At 40.7% G+C, this 27,900-nt stretch overlaps 1 protein-coding gene and 1 pseudogene across 1 annotated transcript in view; both read right to left on the bottom strand.

Annotated features, from left to right (window-relative positions):
- Window positions 1–27,900, bottom strand: part of LGSN (lengsin, lens protein with glutamine synthetase domain) — a 246,372-nt gene that overhangs the window by 198,176 nt on the left and 20,296 nt on the right. The window lies entirely within an intron of this gene.
- On the bottom strand, window positions 23,816–26,384 carry LOC128593761 (ADP-ribosylation factor-like protein 4A; annotated as a pseudogene).

Below are 27,900 nucleotides of genomic sequence, written 5' to 3'. Positions count from 1 at the left end.
ACCTCAGACTCTTGGGTTTAAGTGATCCTCCTACCTTCTGAGTAGCTGGAAGTACAATTAACCCACACACACACACAATTCCCAGCTGACTTTTCTATTTTTAGTAGAGATGGAGTCTCGCAGGCTGGTTCAGAACTCCCGAATTTAAGCAATCCTCTGGCCTTGACTTCTCAGAGTGCTAGGATTATAGGCGTGAGCCACCATGCTCAGGTCTATAGCCCTTTTTTTTTAGACAGTCTCAAGCTATCATCTGGGTTGAGTGCTGCAATGTTGTAGCTCACAGCAACCTCCAACTTGGACTCAGGCTATCCTCTTGCCTCAGTTTTTCTATTTTTAGTAGAAACAGGGTCTCAATTTTGCTCAGGCTGGTCTCAAACTCCTGAGCTCAAGCAATCTCCCTCACCCCCCGCCCTGCCTCAGCCTCCCAGAGTGCTAGGATTACAGGCGTGAGCCACCCCACCTGGCCTTATAGCCCTTAATTTTTGCCTCTCTTCTAGTTTTGAAACCCTCTGACTACCTTTTTGCCACTGTGCTTACTTTTCATTCATTTGACATTTATTCACGCATTCAAAAAGTACTTATTGGCCAGGAATGGTGGCTTAGGCCTGTAATACTAGCACCCTAGGAGGCCAAGGTGGGTGGATTGCTTGAGCTCAGGAGTTTGAGACCAGCCTGAGCAAAAGCAAGACCCGTCTCTACTAAAAATAGAAAAACTGAGGCAAGAGGATCACTTGAGCCCAACAGTTATAGGTTGCTGTGAGCTACAACATCACAGCACTCTACCCAGGGAGAAAGAAAAAAAAAAGAAAAAAGTATTTATTGTTTATTATATTCCAGGTGCCGGTATATATTAGTTTAAAAAAAAAAAGCCAGACATTGTGGCAGGCACCTGTAGTCCCAGCTACTTGGGAGGCAGAGGCAGGAGACTCGCTTGAGCCCAGGAGTTGGAGGTTGCTGTGAGCTGTGATGCCATAGCACTCTAACCAGGGTGACAGCTTGAGGCTCTATCTCAAAAAATAAATAAATAAAAATATATTTTTAAAAAGGATAGGTTCCCTCTCCCCCTAGAAATGTCCTCCTTGCCCTAAAAAATCCTCAAAGCCATGAAAGCCCTATGGAGGTTAGATTCTAGTCCTGAGTAGGTATTGCGTTCCTTGAATGTCAGTATCACTTTCCCCAACATCAAACACAATGTCTTTACTGTGTAGGGCAAGTGCTCAAAAGCTGTGACTTGCCTACATTGTAGATTGAAACATCACAAAGGGTATGGAAATTGTCTATTTTGAAAGAACCTAAGTAATTAAAAGGTAAATACCCCTCTTCTATTAACAGTTAACCAACCCATGATAGTAGTTACCCCCTAGGAAATTTTTATCACTTGGAAATAATGGTTTGTTTCATCATTGATGGTGACGCCTGCTGAGCCCTTACTACATACCAGGTATTGTCTGAGAGCTTTCAGTATTCACCCATTTAATCTCCTCAACAACTCAAAGTAATATTGTTATCTTTTTTTTATTTGTTATTTATTTTTGAGACAGACTATCACTTTGTGGCCCTTGGTGGAGTGCTATGGCGTCACAGTTCACAATAACCTCAAACTCTGGGGCTTAAGAGAATCTCTTGCCTCCAGAGTAGCTGGGACTACAGGTGCCCATCACAACTCCCGGCTTTTTTTTTGTAGCGGGTTCTCGCTCTGGCTCAGGCTGGTCTCAAAATCCTAAGCTCAGGGCAATCCACCCACCTAGGCCTCCCAGAGTGCTAGGATTACAGGCATGAGCCACCACATCCAGCCATATTGTTATCTTTTTAAATATATGGATATAGAAATAGACAGACAAGTTAAATCACTTTCCCCAGATCACATAACCGGCAAGGGTTGGAGGAGGCTCTGAAGCTCAGGCAGTCTGGTTCCTCATTCTGTGTTCTTACCCACTTACTACATGGTAACAACATAGACAATGAAAATCTTTTTCAACATATGGTAGCCACAAACCACTGGTAGATGATTATGAGTGCAGGAAGATTATTACACTAGTGGTTAGAATTTCTGTCGGGCTCTTTTGTTTGTAAGAAATAGAAATTTATTCAACTTATCTAAAGTAAGGTAAGTTTACACAAGCATGGGAACCCAGGAAAAGCAGAAATTACTTCTAGAGCCACAAGCTAGAACGTCATTGGTGTTGCTAACCTTCCAGGGGGACCTGAGAAGAAGGACTTCATGAGCCTTCTTTACGCTAACGTTCCACTGTTAACCTATCTGCTCCTGTCTGTCCCCTTCTCTTTCTATTATCAATTAGTTTCCTTTTCATTCTTCTGAGTTAAATTTCTGAGAAAAAATCTGATTGAATCAGCTCGAAACTATTTGGATGGTGTCTTGTCCCAGGCCCACTCTTGGAGGGTGAGTGTACTGTGGATGGCCATCCTTGAGAGCAGTTCCCTCTCTGTCTACCAAGGACAGGCTGGAGGGAGGGAGAAGACAAGCTCCCTTCATCAAAACCAGTTAAGCTGATGCAAGTTCTGGGCACAGATATCTTCCCTGGAAAAGTGCCATGTGCAGGACAGAAACTTTCATAAAAGAATCTCAAAGATATTTGTACCAGAATGTTTATTGCAGCCCAATTCATAATTGCTAAGTCATGGAAAAAGCCGAAGTGCCCATCGATCCACGAATGGATTAATAAATTGTGGTATATGTATACCATGGAATACTATGCAGCCTTAAAGAAAGATGGAGACTTTACCTCTTTCATGTTTACATGGATGGAGCTGGAACATATTCTTCTTAGTAAAGTATCCCAAGAATGGAAGAAAAAATACCCAATGTACACAGCCCTACTATGAAACTAATTTGGGACTCTCACATGAAAGCTATAACCCAGCTACAACTTAACAATAGGGGGAAGTGGGAAAGGGGGGGGTGGGTAGAGGGAGGGGAATCGGTGGGATCACACCTGTGGTGCATATTACAGGGGTATTTGCGAAACTTGGTAAATGTAGAATATAAATGTTTTGGCACAGTAACTGAGATAACGCCGGAAAGGCTATGTTAACCACTGGGATAAAAATGTGTCAAATGGTTTATGAAGTGAGTGTATGATGCCCCATAATCATATCATTGTATACACTTATGATTTAATAAAAAAAAAAAAAAAAAGAATCTCAAGCTCCCTCTCTGCCAAAGACTCAATCACAAGACCCCTGGAAGTCATCAAAAAATACAGTAATGTCTCAGGATATAAGATCAATATCCACAAGTCAGTAGCCTTTGTATACGCCAATAACAGCCAAGATGAGAGGCTAATAAAGGACACAACTCCCTTCACTCATATTCCCTAGGAATATACCTAACGAAAGAGGTAAAGGACTTCAATAAAGACAATTATGAAACCTCCAAGAAAGAAAATAGCAGAGACTTTAACAAATGGAAGAACATACCATGCTCATGGCTGGGAAGAATCAACATTGTTAAAATGCCTATACTTCCCAAAGCAATCTATCGATTCAACGCCATCCCTATTAAAATACCAACATCGTATTTTCAAGACTTGGGAAAAAATGATTCTGCGTTTTGTATGGAAACAGAAAAAAAACCCATAGAGCTAAGGCAGTTCTTGGTAATAAAAAAAAAAAAAGCCAGGGCTTCACCTTACCAGGTTTTAGGCTATACTACAAGGCCATAGTGGTCAAGACAGCATGGTACTGACACAAAAATAGAGACATAGACACTTGGAATCAAATAGAAAACCAGGAAATGAAACTAACATCTTACAACCACTTAATTTTTGATAAACCAAACAAAGACTCCCTATTCAATAAATGGTGCTGGAAGAACTAGATATCCACATGTAAAAGACTGAAACTGGACCTGCACCTTTCTCCATTCACAAAAATTGATTCAAGATGGAATAAGGACTTAAATCTAAGGCATGAAATGATAAAATTCCTCAAAGAAAGCATAGGAAAAACACTGGAAGATATTGGCCTGGGGAAAGACTTCATGAAGAAGACTGCCATGGCAATTGCAACAACAAAAATAAACAAATGGGATTTAATTAAACTGAAAAGCTTCTGTACAGCTAAGGAGACAACAATCAAAGCAAATAGACAACCTACCCAATGAGAAAGGATATTTGCCTATTTTGAATCAGACAAAAGCTTGATAACTAGGATCTATAGAGAACTCAAAAAATCCACATGAAAAAAGCCAACAACCCATACATTGATGGGGAAGAGCAATGAACAAAATCTTCTCTAAAGAAGACAGACAAATGGCTAGCAAACATATGACAAAATGCTCACCATCCCTAATTATTAGAGAAATGCAAAATGCAAATTAAAACCACCCTGAGATATCATCTAACCCCAGCAAAAATGGCCTATATCACAAAATCTTAAAACTGCAGATGCTGACGCAGATGTGGAGAGAAAGGAACACTTTTTTTCTTTTTTTTTTTGTAGAGACAGGGTCTCACTTTATGGCCCTCGGTAGAGTGCCGTGGCCTCACACAGCTCACAGCAAACTCCAACTCCTGGGCTTAAGCGATTCTCTTGCCTCAGCCTCCCGAGTAGCTGGGACTACAGGCGCCCGCCACAACGCCCGGCTGTTTTTTGGTTGCAGTTTGGCCAGGACCGAGTTTGAACCCATCAACCTTGGTATATGGGGCTGGTGCCTTACCGAATGAGCCACAGGCGCCGCCCGAGAAGGGAACACTTTTACACTGCTGGTGAGACTGCAAACTAATACACCCTTTTTGGCAGGAAGTATGGAGAAACCTCAAAGAACTCAAGCTAGACCTCCCGTTTGATCCTGCAATCCCATTACTGGACATCTATCCAGAAGGAAAAAAAAAAACTTTTATTATAAAGACACTTGTACTAGACTGTGTGACGCAGTCCAATTTACAATCGCTAAAATGTGGAAACAGCCTAATTGCCCCTCAACCCAGGAATGGATTGGCAAGCTGTGGTATATGTACAGCATGGAATACTATTCAGCCATTAAACAAATGGAGATTTTGCAGCATTTAACTTATTAACCTGGATGGAAGTGGAACACATTATTCTTAGTAAAGCATCACAGGAATGGAGAAGCATGAATCCTATGTATTCAACTTTGATAGGAGGACAATTAATGACAATTAATAACACAGTGGGGGTGGGGAAAGGGGAGAGCACTCTACCAAGGGTGACCAAGTGAGACTATGTCTCAAAAATAAATAAATAAATAAAATACTTAATAAATGCGGAAGTTCTACAAACTTTTTTTTTTGAGACAGAGTCTCATTTCCCCACTTCCCCCCATTAATACCTAAAAGCTTCTGACACATTGTATCATTTATTAATTTATTATGTTTATTTTCTACCTCTTTCTATCCAAATGCAAGTTTCACAAGGTTGATTGTGTTCATGAAGGTATATCCTCTTCAGCAGAACAGCACCTAATACATAGTGTGCAGCCAATAAAATGTTTGTTGAGTGAATAAATTTTCCATCAATTATGTAAGGCATTATCCATCCTATTTCCTATACCTGCAAGTTGTTTTTTTTTTTGTAGAGACAGTCTCATTTTATTGCCCTTGGTAGAATGCTGTGGCGTCACAGCTCACAGCAACCTCCAGCTCCTGGGCTTAGGCAACTCTCTTGCCTCAGCCTCCCGAGTAGCTGGGACTACAGGTGCCCACCACAATACCCAGCTATTTTTTTTTTTTTGTTGCAGGCGGTTTGAACCCGCCTCTCTCAGTATATGGGGCCAGCACCCTACCCACTGAGCCACGGGTGCCACCCTAATGTTGGCTTTTAAATTGATATGAGTCAGGGGTTTTATATGACCCAAGAAAAATTCAGTATAATTGAACAAAGTGAAGTTCAATCAAATGACTTTCTCAAGGAATACCAGTTAACAGAAAAACAAATTGTTTGTTCTTGGAAATCTTTCTAAAATAATGTAGACTCTGCTGTCAGTATGCCTACCAATAGCTGCCTTTCTGTTTTTATAATCAGCTGTAGAATGGAACAGCTGCTAAATGTGGGAGCTGGCATGTCTCTACCACAAATCAAGTACTGGCTTTTGTGACATCTATTGTGACACTCAGAGACTTTTTTATTTATGTTCAGGTTCTCAGCTGCAGGTTTGGGTTGGGTTGCCAGAAGTCTGGCTGCCAAATAAGCAGCATTTCTATATTTAGAAATTAAATGCTAGTCTATGAAATAGAATATCTAGTTTTGCTACCTTACTTGGCTCTATGCTCCCAGAATGATTTGGAATTTTTTAAAGTTAGCAATTTGTATATAAAATGATTATTTTGAATCTCATACTAAAGATGAAAAATTATCTCTAGCAAACTTTAGTGCCTAGGTAAATATAATCTTTTTATTGCTCTTAAATCTGTTTCCCTGTTAATTTGTATTCATGGTCATGAACAGTTAAAATAACTCTTAGTCTCCTATCCATTTTCAGAAAATTCTTGGCACAGTCTCAGGAGTTCTATTATTTTGGAAACTATATATATTATAAATATTTCAATTAATTTTCCTGTCAAGACTTTTTATTTATTCATGCCTGTAACCTCTGGGCAGTCATCATGGAACGGTCTATGTGAGTTGGTTTGTAGATGCTGATTTCAGATATGAGAAATAGGCATATTTCAGATATGAGAAATAGGTATACTTCTCATATGCCTATTTCTTTAAGATATGGTAATTAGGTGATAGCACTTATCACTCAAAGTAGACAATGCATTAAGTTATCCAATAGAATTTACATGCAATTGTACAAAAAAAACTGAAAAACCCTATTGAGCTAAGATCATTGAAAGTTTTTGTCATCAAAGAGCTGTCTGTTGTGGCTCACACCTATAATACCAGTACTTTGGAAAGGCAAGATGAGAGGATGTCTTAAGGCCAGGAGTTCAAGACCAGCCTCAACAACTTATCAAGACCCACCTCTACAAAAAATGGCTTAATAATGAAAATGAAAACTTTTCTCAATAATAGTCATCTGATTCTCATAGCTACCTAAAGGGCTATTTCTTTTATCAAAATATTTTGTATAACTTTGTCTCACAAAATAATAATAGCATCTCAGAATGAGGTGCTTTTAAATTAAGAACAAAACAACCTCTTCAAGTTGTAAAGTACTTGGCAAATCTTCTGGGTAAGAGGCATTGTGCTAATATAGAACATTATCATCTCATTATATTACTTCACAATGTCCCAAATAATTGTTTTTTGTTGCACTAGAAAAAAATAAACCTTAAAAAAGACTTACTATGTACAGAGTGGACCACTGGAGATCTCATTCCTATACTAGAGAATTAGCATTCAGATTTGTTTGAAAACTAAAATTTAACTTATACCTAAATCTCCCACAATTTCATCATTATTTTCTGTGATATGGAGGATTAAGTATTTTAAGCATGAGTCAAAAGCACAACTTTTTAGGGTATTTCAAGCCAAATCTATGTAAAGTTAACAAATTTGATCCAATTAATGGCATATTGAATCCACATTTTTATTATCTTTTTTTTTTTTAAAGACAGAATCTCACTCTGTTGCCCTGCTCTGTTGCTGCTCTGTTGCTTTGAGACAGGGTCTCAAGCCCTAGGTTGAGTGCAGTGGCATCAACAGCTCACAGCAACCTCAAACTTTTAAGCTCAAGCAATCCTCTTGCCTCAGCCTCCTGAGTAGCTAGGACTATAGGTGCCTGCCAGAACACCTAGCTAGTTTTTCTATTTTTAGTAGAGATGGGGTCTTGCTCTTGCTCAAGCTGATCTGGAACTCCTGAGCTCAAGCAATCCACCCACCTCAGCTTCCCAGAGTGCTTGGAATACAGGTGTGAACCACCATACCTGGACTTTTTTCTTTTTTTTCTGATTAAGACGACACCTGTAGCTCAGTTTGTGGGGCACTGGCCACATACACTTAGGGTGGCAGGTCTGAGCCCAGCCCAGGCCTGCTAAGCAACAACTGCAACCAAAAAAATAGCTGAATGTTGTGGCATGCACCTGTAGTCCCAGCTCCTTGGGAAGCTGAGGCAAGATAATCCCTTAAGCCTAAGAGTTTGAGGTTGCTGTGAGCTGTGATGCTACAGCACTCAACCTAGGGCGACAGCTTGAGACACTGTCTCAAAAAAAAAAAAAATTCAGCTTAATATGGGAGTACATATGATTAAGTTACAAAGTTTGCTTCTGTAAAGTTAAAGTTCAGATTACAGTGTGTCCATCACCCAGGGAAGTGTGCAAGGTACCCATTTGGTGGAAATTTGCCCAATCCCCTTGCCCCTCTTCCTAACTTGAATTTAATTGAGTTTTTCTCTCACGTGAGCATGTAGTTGTTAATCTACTGGTTCTAATTAAGTACTGAGTACCTGTGAAGCTTGTTTTTGAATTTCTTTTTTTAAGACTAGTCAAGTGCAGTGGTGAGGAGAACGGACAGAGTAGAACAAGGAGTTCTGTTTGTAATTGACCGTGAACAATCCAGTGAGATAACGCACTACCTTTGGCCCAGCCTTGTTTTTGAATTCTTGTGATACTTTACTCGGGTGCTCTCCAAATCCATCCAGGTTGTTACAAAAGACAAGAAATCTCTGTCTTTTTATGGCAGAATAGTATTCCATGGTGAACACGTACCATTGAATAACAATCCATTCATGTGTTGAAGGACACGTGCTTTGTTTCCACATCTTTGCAGTTGTGAATTGTGCTGCTATAAACATTTGAGTGCAAATGTCCTTGTGGTAAAACGTCTTTTTTCTTTTAGGTAGAAACCTAGCAATAGCATTGCAGGATCAAATGGTAAGTCTACTTTTAGTTCTTTGGGGAATCTCCGTACTTCTTTCCACAGAAGCTGTAGTAGTATGCAGTCCCAGCAACAATGCCTGACACTTCACTTCGCACCCATGCCAGCATCTCTTAATTTGGAAATTTGTGATAGGAGCCATTCTCATGGGAGTTAGGTGATTCTCAAAGTCATTTGCATTTGTCTGATGATTAGGGATAAAAAGCATTTTTTCATGTGTTTTTTGGCCATCTGTCTTTATAAGAAAAGTTTCTGTTCATGTCTCTTGCTCAATTTTTAATGGAATTGATGATCTTTTCTTGTTTTGCTTGAGTTCTTTATATATTCTGGTTATCAGTCCTTTGACAGATTCATAGCATGAAAATATCTTTCATATTCTGAAGGTTATCACTTTGTTTTTTTGTTTGTTTGTTTGTTTAGCATCGAGGATTTTATTAAGTCTTAGGTCAGAAGGACACACAGTAGTCAGAGGAAGATCATATACTATTTAGTCTTTTTCCAGCTTCATCCCTTCGTCCCAAATTCTCATACAGAGCTCCCTCTTTAATAGGTCTCTTACTTCTCACGTCAGCACATGAGTGTGTATGCGGGCGCACGTGCACACACACACACACACACACACGTGTGCAGGTCACCACCATGAGTGCCCATACCCTACTGGCAACCCTGAACCAGCTTGAGATTTAGGGAAGCTGTGACTCACCCAAAACTGAAGGGGCCAATTTAACTCAATTCTTTAGCGCCCTGGTTGGTGTAAATGAGAAATTCAACAGCTCCTTGGACTTCAGAGGCCTTAGCAATACTCTGGGGTTTTCCCAGCCAGCTGCCAGCAGCAGTACTGAGCCTTACGACCGTGGGAACCGCCTGGGTGTCAAAGCTCTGCTGTGCCAGTGGCCACTTCACCTTGGCTCTCGACCTGTCCACAACGCTGCTGGTCAGGGCTCCAGGGCGGGCTCCTGGGAAGACCACGGTTGATGTGCCCTTATCTGTGCAGAAGCTTTTTAACTTGGTCAGGTCCCATTTATTTATTTTTGTTGTTGCATTTGCCATTGGGAACGTCTTCATAAATTCTTTCCATAGGCCGATAAGATTAAGAGTTCTCCCTATACTGTCTTCTACCGCTTTTATAATTTCATGTCTTACATTTAAATCTTTTATCCATTGTGAGTTAATTTTTATAAAGTATCGTTTTTGTTAAATATACCATGTGAAGTAAATAAAATACCCAAAATAATTTGTATTCTTTTTTCTATAATGGGATACAGTAAAGCTACTAGCATTTGGCAAGTGGAAAACGTATTTATTTATTTATTTTTAATTTTCTTTTTTTTTTTAGAGACAGAATCTCACTATGTCACCCTCGGTAGAGTGCCATGGCGTCACAGCTCATAGCAACCTCTAGCTCTTGGGCTTAGCCAGTTCTCTTGCCTCAGCCTCCCGAGTAGCTGGGACTACAAGGGCCCGCCACAACGCCCAGCTATTTTTTTGTTGCAGATTGGCCGGGGCCAGGTTTGAACCCATCACCTCAATGGGTTATTGGGCCATTGCCCTACTCACTGAGCCACAGATGCCAACTTATTTTTTTTTTTTTTTTTTTGCAGTTTTTGGCCAGGGCTGGGTTTGAACCCACCACCTCTGGTATATGGCGCTGGCACCCTACTCCTGGAGCCACAGGCGCCACCTATTTTTTTTTGAGACAGAGTCTCACTATGTCGCCCACGGTAGAGTATCATGGCACATACCTCACAGCAATCTCAGACTCCTGGGCTCAAGTGATTCTCTTTCCTCAGCCTCCCTACTAGCTGGGATTACAGGTGCCTGCCACAATGCCCAGCTATTTTTAGAGGTGGGGTCTCGCTCTAGCTCAGGCTGGTTTCCACTTCCAGAGCTCAGGCGATCCCCCCACTTTGGCATCAGATTACAGGTGTGAGCCACAGTGCAGGCCCCAAGTGGAAAATTTAAATACAAACTAAAACATTTTTTATTGATTTTAATTGGTTTTGGCAGGGCATGGGGGTTTGGGGGATGGGGAACAACCTACAACAAAGAACCTTTCTTTATCATTTTTCTACAGACACCTATTTCAAATTCCACTTTTCTTTCTATTTTCTGTTGTCTGTCAAGTAATTTCTGTTTTTTCTTTGTTTGTGTTCATTTGCTTGTTTGTTTTATTGTTTGGGATTCATTGAGGGCACAAAGAATTAGGTTACCCTGATTGCATTAGTTAGATAAAGTCCCTCTTATAATTGTGTCCAGCCCCCAAGTGGTGTGTCATACACTGTGACCACCCCAGCCCCTTCCCTCTCCCCTCTCCCCCACTTGTTCATTCCCCTACCCACCCCCTTATGTTAGCTCCCCTACTGCCTTTATATTAAAATTGAGTACATTGGATTCTTGCTTCTCCATTCTTGTGATACTTTACTAAGAAGAATGTGTTCCACCTTCATCCAGGTTCATACAAAGGATGTAAAGTCTCCATCTGTTTTAATGGCTGAATAGTATTCCATGGTATACATGTACCACAGCTTGTTAATCTATTCCTGGGTTGGTGGGCATTTAGGCTGTTTTCACAATCTGCTGATTGCAAACTGAGCTGCAATAAATAGTCTAGTGCAAATGTCCTTATAACAAAAGGATTATTTTCCTTCTGGATAGATGCCCAGTAATGGGATTGCAGGATCAAATGGGAGGTCTAGTTTGAGTTCTTTGAGAATTCTCCATACTTCCTTCCAAAAAGGTTGTATTCATATGCAGTCCCACCAGCAATGTAATAGTGTTCCCTTCTCTCCACATCTATGCCAGCATCTGCAGCTTTGAGATTTTGTGATGTGGGCCTTTCTCAGTGGGGTGATGTGATATCTCAGGGTGGTTTTGATTTGCATTCCTTTGATAAACCAAACAAGAACATACACTGGGGGAAAGACTCCCTATTCAATAAATGGTGTTGGGAGAACTGGATATCCATATGTAAAAGACTGAAACTGAACCTGCACCTTTCTGCACTCACAAGGATTCAAGATGGATAAAAGATTTAAATCTAAGGCATGAAACAATGAAAATCTTTGAAGAAAGTATGGGGAAACACTTGAAGATATCAGCCTGGAGAAAGATTTTATGAAGACTTCAGTTGCAATTACATCAACAACAAAAACAAACAAGTGGAGCTTAATTAAACTGAAAAGCTTCTATACAGCTAAAGAGACAACAACCAAAGCAAATAGACAACTTACACAATGGGAAAGATATTTGCATATTTTGAATCAGACAAAATCTTGATAACTAGGATCTACAGAGAACTCAATCAACAAGAAAAGAGCCAACAATTCCTTGTATCACTGGGCAAGAGAGATGAATAGGACCTTCTCTAAAGAAGACAGACAAATGGCTAACAAACATATGAAAAAATGCTCATCATCCCTAATTATCAGAAAAATGCTTGAGGTGTTTTTTTGAGACAGAATCTCACTCTATTCACTCCTGCGTAGAGTGCCATGGCGTTATCATAGCTCACAGCAACCTCAAATTCTTGGGCTCAAGCAACCCTCTTGCCTCAGTCTCCCAAGCAACTGAGACTACAGGTGCTTGCCAAGACGTCCGGCTAGATTTTTTTTTTTTTCTATTTTTAGTAGAGAATGGGGTCCTGCTCTTGCTCAGGCTGGTCTTGAACTCCTGAGCTGAAGCAATCCACTCTTCTCTGCCTCCCGGTGTACTAGGATTACAGGTGTCAGCCACCTTGCCTGGCTTCATTTCTGTTGAAGTAAACCAACAATTTAGTTATTGAGAAATAAGGCCAATTCTATAACAGAAGCTTATACATTTTCTATAAGGGAATAAACTACAACATCCCCACTAATAGCACCAGCTGGACTGCAGTTATGTGAAAAGAAAAATAGCTCAGAGCAGCCTGAGCTATGCCAGGTATGCAGCATTTATCAGGTCCAGAGTGTATGCATATGGGACCTCAGTCACTGTGCCCCACACCCCATGCCTGGGGACAATTGTTTAAAAGCTTTTTGTTCCTAAATGACTCACCTATTATCTTCACAGTCGAGGAATTTGTGATACAAAGAACGATGTACACGCAATCAGTAGCTTATGGTATTTTAATGTAAATTCTTGCTAAACAACTTATTACCTGCCTTTTCTTTTTTCCTTTAAAAAGTCAATACTTCCTAATTAGAACTTAAATTCAAGGCAACTTGAATCTGTACTCGCTGACTATAGTCTTCAAACTTGGTCCAAATAACCTGTCTTGGCTGGGCGCCTGTAGCTCAGCGGCTAGGGCACCAGCCACGTACACCGGAACTGGCCGGTTCAAATCCAGCCTGGGCCTGACAAACAATGACGACAACTACGACCAAAAAGTAGTTGGGTGTTGTGGCCAGCGCCTGTAGTCCCAGCTACTTGGGAGGCTGAGGCAAGAGAATTGCTTAAGCCCAAGAGTTGGAGGTTGTTGTGAGCTGTGACGGTACAGCACTCTATCCAGAGTGACAGCTTGAGACTCTGTCTCAAAAAAAAAAAAAAGAAGAAAGAAAAACAAATAACCTGGGTGGTGCCTGTGGCTCAAAGAAGTAGGGTGCTGGCCCTATATGCCGGAGGTGGCGGGTTCAAGCCCAGCCCTGGCCAAAAAATGCAAATAAAATAAAATAAAATAACTTCTCTTCTTCTGTTCATTTTGCCTCAGCTTTTCCCATTTGGGTCGATGGTTCTTGGTTTATGTCCCAGAAGAGAGTGAGGCTGTAAGTAGCGCTCCCTGAATATACCACACTGTCCCCCAGGCTCAGTTGAACGTTCTCATCCTGTAACAGCTCCTGGGAGCTTGAGCTATGGGGTGTCACCCAATGTTGTCTCTGCTTCTAAGATACTGAAAACATGATGAGGAACCATCAGCTTTGGTACTGGCCAAAGAACAGGGAGTTTGAAAGCTATTTGATAGAACCTCTTCATCAAAGCAAAGAAAAGGGAAGAAAAAGTTACTTGGCTGTTAGATGAGGCACATTGCTGCTAGCTTCTCGAAATGAGTTAATTGAAGAGTTTTATAGGCTTTGTCCTAAGCAAAGGTTTCTAACAGAATAGTTTGGTGTTCCTGAATCTCTACCCATTTCATCAGACAGCCTCTCCACCTAAATATTAATTAAAAAAAAAAAAAAACTTGAATGTGTTTATTCAAAAGTCAAAATACCTGCCTGACTCCACTAAAGAATGGTGCTCACACCTAGGCCCTCCCCTCCTTATCACCCCCATCAGTTAGAGACCTAAATGCCTAGAAGGTGGGAGCTTAGTCTACCCTACAACCAAATACTTGGTGTGACTGATTTTCTTTCAGACTAAGTTATTTTATCACCCTGTAGATATATTTATACTTTCTAAAAATACAGACTGGTAATTAGTGAATACAGGCATTTTTCCATCTAGAATTTTTATTTTTTTTTTAAATCTCAATCAAATTTAACTAACAGTTTTTATATACTTTACCATCTACTAGGCACGATGTTGGCAACCTTTATTTAATGTCATCAGAGTACAATGTCAAGCTAATAGTCTCACAATTCTTTTCCTAGAGGCTATCATTTTATGAAGTGAGCACATATATTAGCATTGTAAATAAATCACTGTTGGGCAGAGCCTGTGACTCAGTGAGCAGGGCGCCAGCTCCATATATCGGGGGTGGCAGGTTCAAACCCGGCCCTGGCCAAACTGCAACAAAAAAATAACCGGGTATTATGGTGGGCACCTGTAGTCCCAGCTACTTGGGAGGCTGAGGCAAGAGAATCATCTAAGCTCAGGAGTTGGAGGTTACTGTGAGCTGTGACACAACAGCACTCTATCGAGGGTGAGAAAGTGAAAATCTCTGCAAAAAATAAATAAATAAATAAATAAATGACTGTGCATATAATTTTCCCAATTTCTTCACTTCAATTTCTATAATTATGACAATGCTGTTATATTTCTACCTAACTTCCTTCAGAACAAAGGGTAAACAGAAACAGTAATTCTCCATTAGATTTTTTTTTTTTTTTTTTTGGAGAGAGTCTCACTTTGTCACCCTCAGTAGAGTGCTATGGCATCTTCGCTCACAGCAACCTCCAACTCTTGGGCTCAAGCAATTCTCTTGCCTCAGCCTCCCAAGTTGCTGGGACTATAGGCACTCACCACAATGCCTGGCTATTTTGTTTTGTTTTGTTTTTGGCCAGGGCCAGGTTTGAACCCACCACCTCCAGTATAGGGGGCCGGTGCCCTACTCCTTGAGCCACAGGCACCACCCTGCCTGGCTATTTTGTTAGAGACAGAGTCTCCACTCTTGCTCAGGCTGATCTGGAACCTGTGATCTCAGGGCAATCCACCTGCCGCCACCACACCTGACCCCTCCATATCTTAAAAAGAGGACCGAGTTGGAAGCCTGAAGATCATGGTTGTAGGAGCCTACTAAGGTTGGATGACTTTGTGAAAGTCACCCAAACATTCCTGGTCTCAATTTTGTCACCTTTGACATTAAAAGATTAAAAGAGATGCTAACCAGGGACTGTGCTAATTCTAAGAGTTTAAAAAGCCTTCAAAAGAGAGAAACCACTAACCAGGTATATGTTTTTTGAAGTGTTAATGATTGATAGGTTGTGGCACTGAAGTCAGTAAGGCTCGAATCAAATATTTACACATACCTCCTACGCCGTGTCTTTTCCATTATGGGAAGGTATTGGGCAATGGAAAATTTCTCAAATACTTTTACTGGAAGAGACTAATTAGGCTCAGTTTTTGTTACTATTATGTAAAGCTCATACTAAAGCAATAATGATATGTGAAACCCTCTGTTTATTTATAGAGTAAAATACCACATTAATAATTATTTGGCAAGTTCCCCTCAGACTAAGATGCTTATGATTTGCTTAAGAACATACTGATTTCCTTTATGTAAGATGGTGATTTTTACCCAAAAGACCAAGTCTATTGTTGTTAGTATTGTTAACAACTATAACTCAAAATGTCAATAATAGACACTGTTTATAATTATAGACACTGTTCCTTAAAGTTGGCCTAAAATGGAAATCAGAAAGGGCTCATATTTTTAACTCAGGCACTGCCTTATAAGAGGAAAATGTCAACCTTTTCAGTTCCCTCAAAAGATTTTTAAAAATGCTATTCAACCAAATACCCCAATTCTGTCTATGAAGTAGGAGAGATCATATTAATTGTTTTGCATGCATTAATATGTTTGAGAAACACCCCAGCTGCCTAAATGTTTGCTGAAGAATATTATAAATTAATTATCGCACTCTTTTGAAATTAAGGTTTTCTATTTTAAGTTTGCAACCTAGTCTTTCAGGATGAATTCCATATGTATATTGCCCAGTTTTTAAAGTAGACCTTCCTTTGAGTCATCCTGAAATAAATCTTTTGAAGTTTTAGTGATTGCCTAATGATGCAGAAATCTAAGGATTGAATGACCAAGTCCACATTCTTCCCATCCACCCCCATCATTGTGCAACAAATTTTGATCCTATCTCCTTCTTGGCCTTTTCCCTATCAGTATCCTAGTCTCTCAAATCTGCCTTTCAATGGAAGTTTTCTATTCTCTTATTTTTATTGCCCTTCTACTTCTGATTTTCATTTGTTTCTCTTTAGTTCTATTGTCTTCCTTAAGTGTGTTGCCCCAAAACACACCATAGTTTTCTGAGTAAAAGAAAACTATGCTTTCTTTCATAGTTTTAATAATTTTCCTACTCACAGCCCACATTTCACTCATCCTGTATTAAAACAATACACTGAGAAATTAAACAAAAGTCTCAATTTTGAAATTTCATTGACTTCTAAGAATCCTGTACCGTGAAATCCCACTTGCTGTCATTCATGATGGGATGTGGATCGTTAAACTTGTCCATGCTAAACATTACCTGTATTTTCCCTGTTCATTTCTATTATTAGGAGGCGTTTTCTTAGTTCCTTCCCTTCTACAGTTATTTAAGTGGAAAGTGTGTTTCCCAGAACAAACCAGCCTAAGGGAAAAAGATATAATGACAATGGCAGTCAGACAGAGGACTTTCCTGTTCTGTCCCAGCATGCCTGTGAAAAACTGAGCCTCCCCCAAATTGGAAGCGTGTTCTTCTGAATAATCTTTTGGCTGCTCTCTTCTGTTATAGCTCACTAAGGTGACGATTCCTGTTGCCCTTGACACCCAAAGCTGTAGCTGACAGGCACTATCTACCAGTAAGAAGTCTCTACTGCCCCACACCAAAGTGTACACACAGCCACGGGCCAGCAGAGTCCACACTGCCCGCCTGGATGTGGGGCCAAGCGTGCCCCAGGAGAGCGTCCATCTTTTGCAGCACAACTGTTAGGCCAATTTGTACCCTAAATTATCTCTGCTCTTTTGGTTTCCATTTGTTCTCCTTCTATACTCCCTCATCCTGGTATTTAGTCCTGACCTAAAGGAAAATTTCTCCCCCAAACACTATCTACACACTAAGCCTGTGTACTTCACTATTGTGAACTCTCTCTTCCCATGTGACAAGTTATTTCCCTGTGAAGTTCTTCAATTGCAGAATGTGTGTGACATATAATAAGCATACAGAATCCAACTTAATCCCTATAACCATTTCTAGAATACATGGCATCACCATTTTACAGATTAAAAACAAAGGCATCAAGAAATTAATTTAGAGCCAGGCACAGTGGCTCATGCCTGTAATCTTAGCACTCTGGGAGGTCAAGGCAGGTGAATTGCTTGAGCTCAGGAGTTCAAGACCAGCCTGAGTAAAAGTAAGAACCTGTCTCTACTAAAAATGGAAAAAACTAGCCAGGTGTTGTAGTGGGTGCCTGTTGATACTCAGAGGGCTGAGGCAAGAGGATCACTTCAGTCCTAGAGTTTGTGGTTGTTGTTTGTTATGAAGCCATGGCACTCTACCTGGGGCAACAGAGTGAGACTTTATCTCCCTCTCCCTACCCCCCAAAAAAAGATAAAAAAGAAAAAAGAAATTAAAGAAATTAAATTGATTACCCTACATCATACAGTTGACCAGTGACAGACCCAGAATCAAATATGGTCTCCAGACCCCAAAGTTCTGAAATACATCTTCTCTACTTTGTGGTGATATGTATTCTAAATATGCTGCTTCCTAAACATCATATTATACTGCCTCATGTCACGGAACTAGAAACTTGGTAATCCTATGCCACTACCTCATAAGATATGCCCAGATCTGATTGAGTTCTGGGATAACACAGTTCTGGCTTCCACTTCTATAAGCCACTTCTGGCTTCTCTTCTGTATAAAAGTGGTAGGATGTGTGTAGTCAAGGGAGCTTGAACTACAGAGTAGATACAGGTTCTGCACATACTGGTATAGATCCCTGAGCTTCATTTTTTCCTCCTCTATACAATTGGCTAGTAACTATCATCCAGGGTTGAAAATGGTCCTGCACTGTTAGGCTTTTTCCTTCCTTTTTTTTTTGCAAGCTTCAGAGTTTCTCTCTCTCTGTCTCCTAAAACTCATAAACTCATAAATAAGCATAGCATGAGCCTACCACCTTAAGAAAACCTCCTTCAACTTTCATATCAACTATAGATCTGTCTTGCCTGATGGGCTATGAGGTACATAAGAACAAGAACTTTATCTTACTCAGGGCATTGCACCTAGTGTCAGAAATAATAGCTCCTGGAAAAATCCATGACAAACGCTCACCATTCACAAATATATGAGTGCATACCCTTAGATTTTTGTCTCCTGTTTTCTAAGTCTTATTACCTAAGCAGGTGATTTCAAAATTCTTATCTATGGGTCTCTAAAAGGAATATGCCCAGAGTATCCACAGGCTTAACTCTGCAAAATGTTTTCCATGATATCAAATCTTGGTTTCTTAATTATTTATTGCAATTTTGCTTCCCTCTACTCCACGGTCTAACGTATCCAGCATCATAGTACGTGGGATCAACCGGAACGGAATGCAGACATAGTTCTTATTTTAACAAACATGGATTTATGTTCAGGTGTCTTAGGAGAAAACATGAGCAGCTGACCAAACCATTTGATTTCACAGATATTTTTTCACAGATAATAATTATAAAGGGGGCGGTGCCTGTGGCTCAGTGAATAGGCCACCAGCCCTATGTACTGAGGGTAGTGGGTTTGAACCTGGCCCCAGACAAACTGCAATAAAAAAATAGCTGGGCATTGTGGGGTGCACCTGTAGTCCCATCTACTCGGGAGACTGAGGCAAGAGAATCACTTAAGCCCAAGAGCTGGAGGTTGTTGTGAGCTGTGACGCCATGGCACTCTACCAAGAGCGAAAAAGAAGACTCTGTCTCTAAAAAAAAAATAAATAATTATTATTATTATACAAGTATGACTTGCTTTTCCTCAATAATGTGGCTTCCAAATAACAGTGCCTCTAGAACAGTGCCTGAGACATAAAAAAAAACCACTACATAAATGTATTTTGCTATCATTATTATTATTTACTATTATTATTTAAAAGAATGTTTTATATTTCTGGTAGATTACAACTGAGGCTGTACTAAGAAGTGCCACAGAAATCTCGTCACCTGCCTTTTCCCATGTCTCATCCTTTCACATTGCTACATAGAAATGCTCCCATTCCTCGGTTGTGACAGATTCTTGTAATTATGTATTTATCCATAAATCCATAAATAATTAATAACAATAATTATTATTATTATGAAGGGAAAGTTTTAATAGCTAGATGTTCAGAATACATTGCTATAATGATTCCTTTAATTTTCTTCTGCAAGGAGAGACATCATGAAGGGAGAAGCACAGACTGTGAAACTGAACACCTGAGTTCATTTTTTCTTTTTTTGAGATTGAGTCTCACTTTATCACCCTCAGTAGAGTACCATGCCGTAGCATCATAGCTCACAGCAACCTCAAATTCCTGGGCTTAAGTGATTTTCTTGCCTTAGCCTCCGGAGTAGCTGGGACTACAGGTGCCCACCACAATGCCTATCTATTTTTCAGAGACGGGTTCTCGCTCTTGCTCAGGCTGGTCTTGAACCTGTGAATTCGGGCAATCCACCCACCTCAGCCTCCCAGAGTGCTAGGATTACAGGCATGAGCCACCACACCTGGCCCTAGAAAACTTCTTAACATCACTGTGCCTCTGTTTCCTCATAATAATTGTGCCTACCTCATAGGGCTGTTATGTGGATTAAATGAGTTAGTAAATGGTAAGCATCTAGAACAGTGCCTGACACATATAAAAAAAAAAACTATATAAATGTATGTTTCTATCATTATTATTATTTATTATTGTTATTTAAAACAATGTTTTATATTTCTGGTAGAATACAACTGAAGCTGTACTAAGACGTGCCACGGGAATCTCGTCACCCTGCCTTTTTCCATATCTCACGCTTTCACATTGCTACATAGAAATGCTCCTATTCCTCGGTTGTGACAGATTCTTGTAAATATATATGATAGTCAACAGTTCTGCTTTACCACAATATAAATGTGATACTTTCTTTGTTTTCTCTTAATACTTTACAGTCTTGCAAGACCTTTTGTAATCTTCATGCCTGCTGACCGTCTTTATAAGAACCCAGACATGTTTATGAGTCTTGATATTATTTGGAAGCCACATTACTGAGGAAAAGCAAGTCATGCTTGTATGTCCTCAACCAAATGGGCTTTGATGTAGAGTCTGTAATTGTGTCAATAGCATAATGTGGGGGATGACATATGAGAACACGTATAGAACTTCCATAACGAAATACCACGGACTGAGTGGCTTGAGAGACAGAAATGCATTTTCTCACAATTCTGGAGAAAGGAAGGGGGTAGGAAGTTCAAGATCAATATGTCAGCAGGTTCAGTTTCTCCTGAGGCCTCTCTCTTTGGCTTACAAACAATCACCTTCCCCCTGTGTCTTCATACAGACTTTTCTCTGTTTGAAAAACCCTGGTATCTCTCTCTTTTTATAAAGACATCAGTCCTATTGCATTAGGGCCCCACCCTTATGACCTCACTTAATCTTAATTAGCCCAATCCGGAAATTCATTTGCATTAGAGGTTAGAGACCATGACACATGAATTTTGCACCAACACAATTGTATCTATAGTAATCAGTGATTTCTTTCTTTCTTATTTATTTTTTATTTTTATTTATTTATTTTTTTTAGAGACAGAGTCTCACTTTATCACCCTCGGTAGAGTGCTGTGGCATCACAGCTCACAGCAACCTTCAACTCCTGGGTTTAGGTGATTCTCTTGCCTCAGCCTCCCAAGTAGCTGGGACTATAGGCACCTGCCACAATGCCCGCTACTTTTTTGTTGCAGTTTGGCTGGGGCTGGGTTTGAACCCACCATCCTCAGTATATGGGGCCGGCGCCCTACTCACTGAGCAACAGGTGCTGCCCTATTTATTTTTTTGAGACAGAGTCTCACTATGCCTCGGTAGAGTGCTGTGGCGTCACAGCTCACAACAACCTCAAATTCTTGGGCTTAAGTGATTCTCTTGCTGCAGCCTCCCAAGTAGCTGGGACTACAGGCGCTCACCACAGTGACCGGATATTTTTTGTTGTTGTTGTAGTTATCGTTATTTCGCAGGCCCAGGCTGGGTTTGAACCCGCCAGTCCCAGTGTATGTGGCCAGCACCCTAACCACTGAGCTACGGGGGCTAAGCCATCTTTTTTATTTTAAGAAGATTTTTTAAAATATCTTCAAGCAGGACCATATATTTATCCTCTTTTAGTCAGTGCTATTATAGGATGTTTGGTTTGCCCTACTATTATTTTAATGATTTTATTGATTGTACATGTAAGTTAAGTCCAGAGGGAATGTTTCTGAGCTGAGCATGGGCGCTGGGAACTTGGCATGCTCCAGTCTGTCTTCAGAAGTGCAAATGTTCTCTGGGAGAGAGATAAAGGCTGTTGGTTTTCTGCTTTGATTTCGTCTTCAGGCTTTGATGCTGAGAAGAGGAGTAATCAGGCAAGAAAAGTTCTACCTAATGCTTTCTAAGAGCCAAGTCAGATACTGAGAGGCAATGCTAAAAATAAAGGTTAGAAAAATAATAAAATAAAAAAATAAAAGTGAGAATCAAAGCCCCAGAAGAAAGTCAGTGGTCCAGGACCACCAATACACAAGACATAATAGGAAGTTAAAAAATGTTTAATGAAAATTATTTATTGAAAATATGACTCCTTTCATAGCCAGGTGTTGTGGCGGGCGCCTGTAGTCCCAGCTACTTGGGAGGCTGAGGCAAGAATATCGCGTAAGCCCAAGAGTTAGAGGTTGCTGTGAGCCGTGTGATGCCACGGCACTCTACCTGAGGGCAGTACAGTGAGACTCTGTCTCCACAAAAAAAAAAAAGAAAGAAGAAAATATGACTCCTTTCTATTCTCTGGGAGGTACACAGATATATATTTGTTTGGGGGTACGGGGTCAGGCAGTGGTAAAAATATTACAGGAGACTATGCCCACTTTGAGGTCATGCTTAGTAGAGGTACAAGAACACCAAAGGACATTCCTGAGCAATGTTGTAGGTGGGAGCACTCCAAGACAGAATTCAGTACGAAGAAGAGAAAAATCTATGAGGAGGATGTTTACCTCGTTACCAAAGGTTTGACACTTGTCCCCTGAAGCTGCATCAGAAAAAGAGGGATAAGCAGTTTGCAAAGGAAAGAGAAGTTTATTAATTTGCCAGCAAAAGAGGAAACTGGCAGACATTGATCTCAAATCCAAATTTCTTCCTTTTTTTCTTTGGTTTTGTTTTTTTTGTTTTTTGGGGGTTTTTTGAGACAGAGTCTCACTCTGTTGCCCAGGCTAGAATGCTGTAGTATCAGCCCAGCTTATAGCAAAAAGAGATCCTCCTACCTCAGCCTCCCAAATAGCTGGGACGACAGGCTCCTGCCATAACACCTGGCTCATTTTTTCTATTTTTAGTTATTTATTTTTTAATTTCTCTATTGTTAGTAGAGATGGGGTCTTACTTTTGCCCAGACTGGTTTCCTGAACTCCTGAGCTCAAGGGGTCCTCCAACCTCCACCTCCCAAAGTACAAAGATTATAGGCATGAGCCGTCACCTGGTGCAAATTCTTGCTTCTGCGCTGAAGCACAGAGCTTTTAAAGATTCTGATCCCGGGCCTGGTGTGGTGGTTTACACCTGTAATCCTAGCATCATGGGAGGCCAGCACTGGTAGATTGCTTGAGCTCAGGAGTTCTAGACCAGCCTGAGCAAAAGTAAGACCCTGTCTCTACTAAAAACAGAAAAAATAACTGGGTATAGTTGTGCACTCCTGTAGTCCCAATGACTCTAGAGGCTGAGACAAGAGGATCACTTGAGCCCAGGAGTTTGACGTTGCTGTGAGCTAAGACACATCCATGCTGACACTCTAGTCCAGGCAACAGAGTGAGACTGTCTCAAAAAAAAAAGAGAGAGAGAGAGAGAATTCTGATCCCATAATCCCGTCTCGGGCCAAGACAATCGCATGGCCTAGTGGCCTCTGCAACAGTCTTGTGACCTCCACCCAGACTAATCCCATGTTCAGCTGAGAGGATCTGGTGACCTCTGCCCTGCCTATTCCCTTGAGCTAACTCCTGCAGCACAAAGAGTAAGAGACAGTCCCTGCCTTCCCAATGCCTGGCCTGAGGCAGGGACGCAGGTTTCTGTTCCCCAAAAGTTGGGGAGACAGAAAATATTTTCATCATTTTTTCCAGGCCCTTCCCTCTGCAACAACCTGATGTTGTTGTTATTGTTGTTGTTGTTTTTCACTCTTCAAAGTTTTATTTCACTAACTTCTGGTCCAATTTCCATAACTGTGTTCTGATCAATTTCTTATCCTTGCATGGCTTTCCCGAAATGGCGGTACCAAAAAGCTTGAAGAAGCACTGCATTTACTCATCTTCCGCAAGGCAACAGAGTTGAGCATCTGATTGTTCAACAAAACTAAGCTTTAATATCATCCAGGAGGGCAGACAGGCTGCCCACTAGACTGTAGACACTCTTCCATTTGTCAAAATCAAACCAGAGCAAACCTCCTCCACAGATATAAAAAGCATCGATATTTATCTTTTCTTTTTCTGTTGTCACAACATTTTTCTTCTTTTAATGATCATATCATGCAGTTTCTCAAGTTATTGCTTTAGTCCATCTCCTCTGATTGCACAGGTAGGCTGCAAATGCCAAGGAGTTGAAGAACTCAGTTCACCCACAGCTAACAAGTTCTCAGTTTCTGAAAGAGACAGTGAGTTCCTCAAGTCTTGTTTGTTAGCAACTGTAAGTACAGGGACTCCTTGATTTTCTGATATCCTAGTAATTTTATGAAGTTCGGTTTTGGCTTCTTCCCTCCTTTCAACATCAGCAGAGTCCACAACAAACACAGTGCCATCTGTGTGTCTGGCATATGACTTAATTTCTCCTGACCACCCACATCCCAGAAGTAAAAAGGGACTGTGTTAGAATGTCCCAAGGTTACCTTAATTTTCTCAGTGTTAAATCCTTTGGTAGGTATGGTATTTACACATTTTTTTAACTCAGGCCTATATAAAACAAGTGTCTTTCCAGCACAGTCCACACCCAGAATAACGATGTGAAAGGACTGAAAGGAAAGCAGGCTGGATAGGATAGAAGTCTGGTCTGACAGTCCATCCCCATTTCCAGCTGCAAATAAGTAAGTGTCCCAGATTCAAATGCTTTTTCCTTATTGCTTTAGAAGTTTTCTTCCTAGGTGATCAGCTATACAACTTCTCCAAATTACAGCCTGGATCCCAAAGAGGAAGCACTGGCAGGTGCTTCTACATGGGGTGAACACCCCATGCAGTTCTACTCAGCTCCCCTCACCCTGAGGTTCTTGACTCTCATACCAAAACTTTGAATGGAGTTCAGATTCAGCCCTTTCAGTCCAGATAGCAGCATATAATGATGGAAGGAGATCTTAGAAAATTAAAGATAACATAACAGTTAGTTAAATATCACTAGTAGAATAAGGATTCATATTCCTTTTATTCATTTTGCTACCTGCTATCGACTGAATTATGTCCCTCACCCCTGCCAAATTCATACACTGAAGCCCTAACCCTCAATGTAAAGGTGTTTGAAATTGGAGGGTTTGAGAAATAATTAGGGTTAGATGAGGTTATGGTGCAGGGCCTGGGGTGGGAGGCTTTATGATGAGATTAGCTCTTCTCCCTATTAATAAGAAGAAGAGAGCTCTAGAGAGTAATCATGTTCTCTCTCCACCATATGAAGACAAGAAGGTGGCTGCCCGCAAGCTGAGAAGAGAGAACTCAGAAGTCCCACTCCAACTTAATCCAGGACTATTATGCTTCTTCTTTCTAATCCTCAGACTCTAACTTTATTTCTTGGCTCTGCAGCCACAAATTTACCTTTCTTTCTGATTCACCTTCTTGCATTTTTTATCTCCATATTCCCTTGTGGGGTTTGATGGTGCACACACATGTTGATTCTTCTGGCTCATGAGAAGCCTTATTCTAGTTCCTAGTTTAATGCATCCCTGTCCCAAACCCCAGCCTTCCTCCCATACTTTATTGAATCAGGCCCAACCCCATCTTAGTTGAGAGTTTATTCAAAAATAAAAGTGGGGGATAGGAATGGGCAGAGAAATGTTATCAAGATTCCAAAGTTCCTCCAAACAAAATGGACTGAATTTCAGTGACACTGCAAGTATTTCCAGGTTGGGTGCCTAGGGGAGGCACTCAAAAGCCACCCTTGTGTCAACAGAATCTCTTATCTCTGTAGCTCCCCAGAGAGACTCAAGGATCAGTCTGTGCAACACCGGGGCTTTCTGGTATTACAGGCATCTCATGCCTATTAGTGTAGATTACATAAGCACCGACAACCGGCTGTTTGTGGGGAAGCCTCTTTATTCCACGAACCATTGAAGGAAGAAAAGTAACTTCCTCCTTGAAAATTATGCCCAATTCTAGGCTGCTTTTTTTTTTTTTTTTGCAGTTTTTTGGCCGGGGCTGGGTTTGAACCCACCACCTCCAGCATATGGGGCCAGTGCCCTACTCCTTTGAACCACAGGCGCTGCCCCCAGGCTACATTTTAAAAGCTTTGGCAATGTCTGCTAATCAAGACACAGCAAAAGTAGGATCTTCCAGTTCAGCCAGGTGGAAGTCCACCAATTGGCTATGCTTCAGGAAAAGAAAAGGTTTGACACCGTGTCCTGGATTCAACTCAGGGAAGGCCCCTGGAGCCCCTTCATTAGAAGGTTTTCTCACTGATCCACTCCCAACTCCAGCTCATGCTTACATTTAGTGTTTGACCAACATCTCTGCTGCCCTCAATACACACACTGCACATACGTAATTATCTGGAGGAAGTGGATGTCAACAGATTTGCTATTCATTTTTAGTTTCTCTTTAGTGCAAAACAGGTGAAGAGCCCTTGGCAGATGTTCCTAAGAGTCACGGTGACCTTCCAGACTGGTGACAAGGTGGTCATCATTTCGTTTATTTCCATCTGTATATGCCACATGGGATTTTTTTTTTTTTTTTTTTTGCAACACAAGGTCTTCTTGGGATATTGTGTTCTTCTTTGAGTCCCATTCTCTCACCAGAAAACTGTCCTGACTATACCTGCTCGATGTTTGCTGTTAATAGTGATATCCATCATAATTGTATAAAAAGCCAAAAACTATAATCCCTTTGCACAGCTCTCCAGATTCATTTATTTTAATTTATTTATTTTTCTTTTTTGAGACAAAGTCATCCTCTCTTGCCCAGGATAGAGTGCCATGACATCAACCTACCTCACAGCAACCTCAGACTCCTGGGTTCAAGTGATCCTTCCGTCTTCAGCCTCCTAAGTAGCTGGGATCACAGGTGCTTTCCACAATGCCCGGCTGATTTTTTCTTTTTGCTTTTGCTCAGACTGCTCTTGAACTCCTGACCTCAAGTGATCCTCCCCCCTCAGCCACCCAGAGTGCTGGGACCACAGGCATTAGCCACCACACCAGCCAACTCTCTGGATTCAGATACGGGACTCTAAAGATCAGATCCCCAGTGGCATCTTCAAACTGGTTATTGCCACAGCATGCTTTGTTTGACCCATATCTTTGTTTATAAGTTGAGTCAGGTGCCAGTATTAGGAAATCAGAAGATTTCTATTCAAAATCCAGCTTTTCATGGGAAATTAGATGATTTGTCAAAAGTTGGCCCATATGATGACATTCCCACACAACACACAGGGAGAGACCAGTGATGATGTCTTCTGTAGATGCTGCCTGAACTTTCCGGTTTAACTGCATCCCCACCATTTCCTGCATTCTTTCACATGCAAACCAAGTGTGAATTGCCATTTATCATTGTATTTGCACTCCTGATTTTCTTAGAATACAGAAATATTTCCTTGCATTCATAGCTATATCAAAAAAGGAAAAATAAAATAGATGCCCCCACAGATTTTCTGAAAAATGAGACAAGAGTATATGTATTTCTTTGTGGAAATAAAAATTATTTCTACAAGTTTAAGGTGCAAAGTATATCTCTATTGCAGGCATTCAACTCTAAACGTCATTATAAAAAAATGCAATTCTACATACTATGACAGCTATAAGGAAAACATAAGTGTAATAAAATAAAAAGAACAGAGGTGTTGAAAGGATTTGTTTGGGAACTCAGTAACGCTGCTGTGAACCCTAGCTTACTGTCTTCCCTCGCACACTGCGCGTCATACTGACCCCACACTGTCACTACCCTCCCCACTGGCTTTGGAGTTTGCAGCCTTTTTAAATTTTTTTTTTATTGTTTCAGGTTAATTGAGGGTGTAACAAATTAAGTTAGATTGCTTGCATTTATTAAGCAAAGCCCCTAGACTGTGTCCCACCCACTAGATGTATACCATACAAGCTCACCTTGTGTCCATTAACTTGCTGCAGCTTCTGCTTTACAGGAATAGATCTGTAAAAAGACTCAACACCCAACTGCCTTCCATCACCACCCCCAGGCACCCAACATACTTGTCATCCAAAAATTCTATACCAGTGTGGCATTTTTCTGGTTAATAGTTCTTACAAATCATGGGGAACTGATTATGTGTGTTCTTTGAGATGCTTGAGAAAATTCGATGACCTAATGATGAAACAAAGAAAAAGGCATTATACAGCTGGATGTTTCAATGAGATCGG

Source organism: Nycticebus coucang, chromosome 9 (assembly GCF_027406575.1).
Source record: "Nycticebus coucang isolate mNycCou1 chromosome 9, mNycCou1.pri, whole genome shotgun sequence".
Taxonomy (NCBI): domain Eukaryota; kingdom Metazoa; phylum Chordata; class Mammalia; order Primates; family Lorisidae; genus Nycticebus; species Nycticebus coucang.
This window is presented reverse-complemented; position numbering and strand designations above follow the sequence as displayed.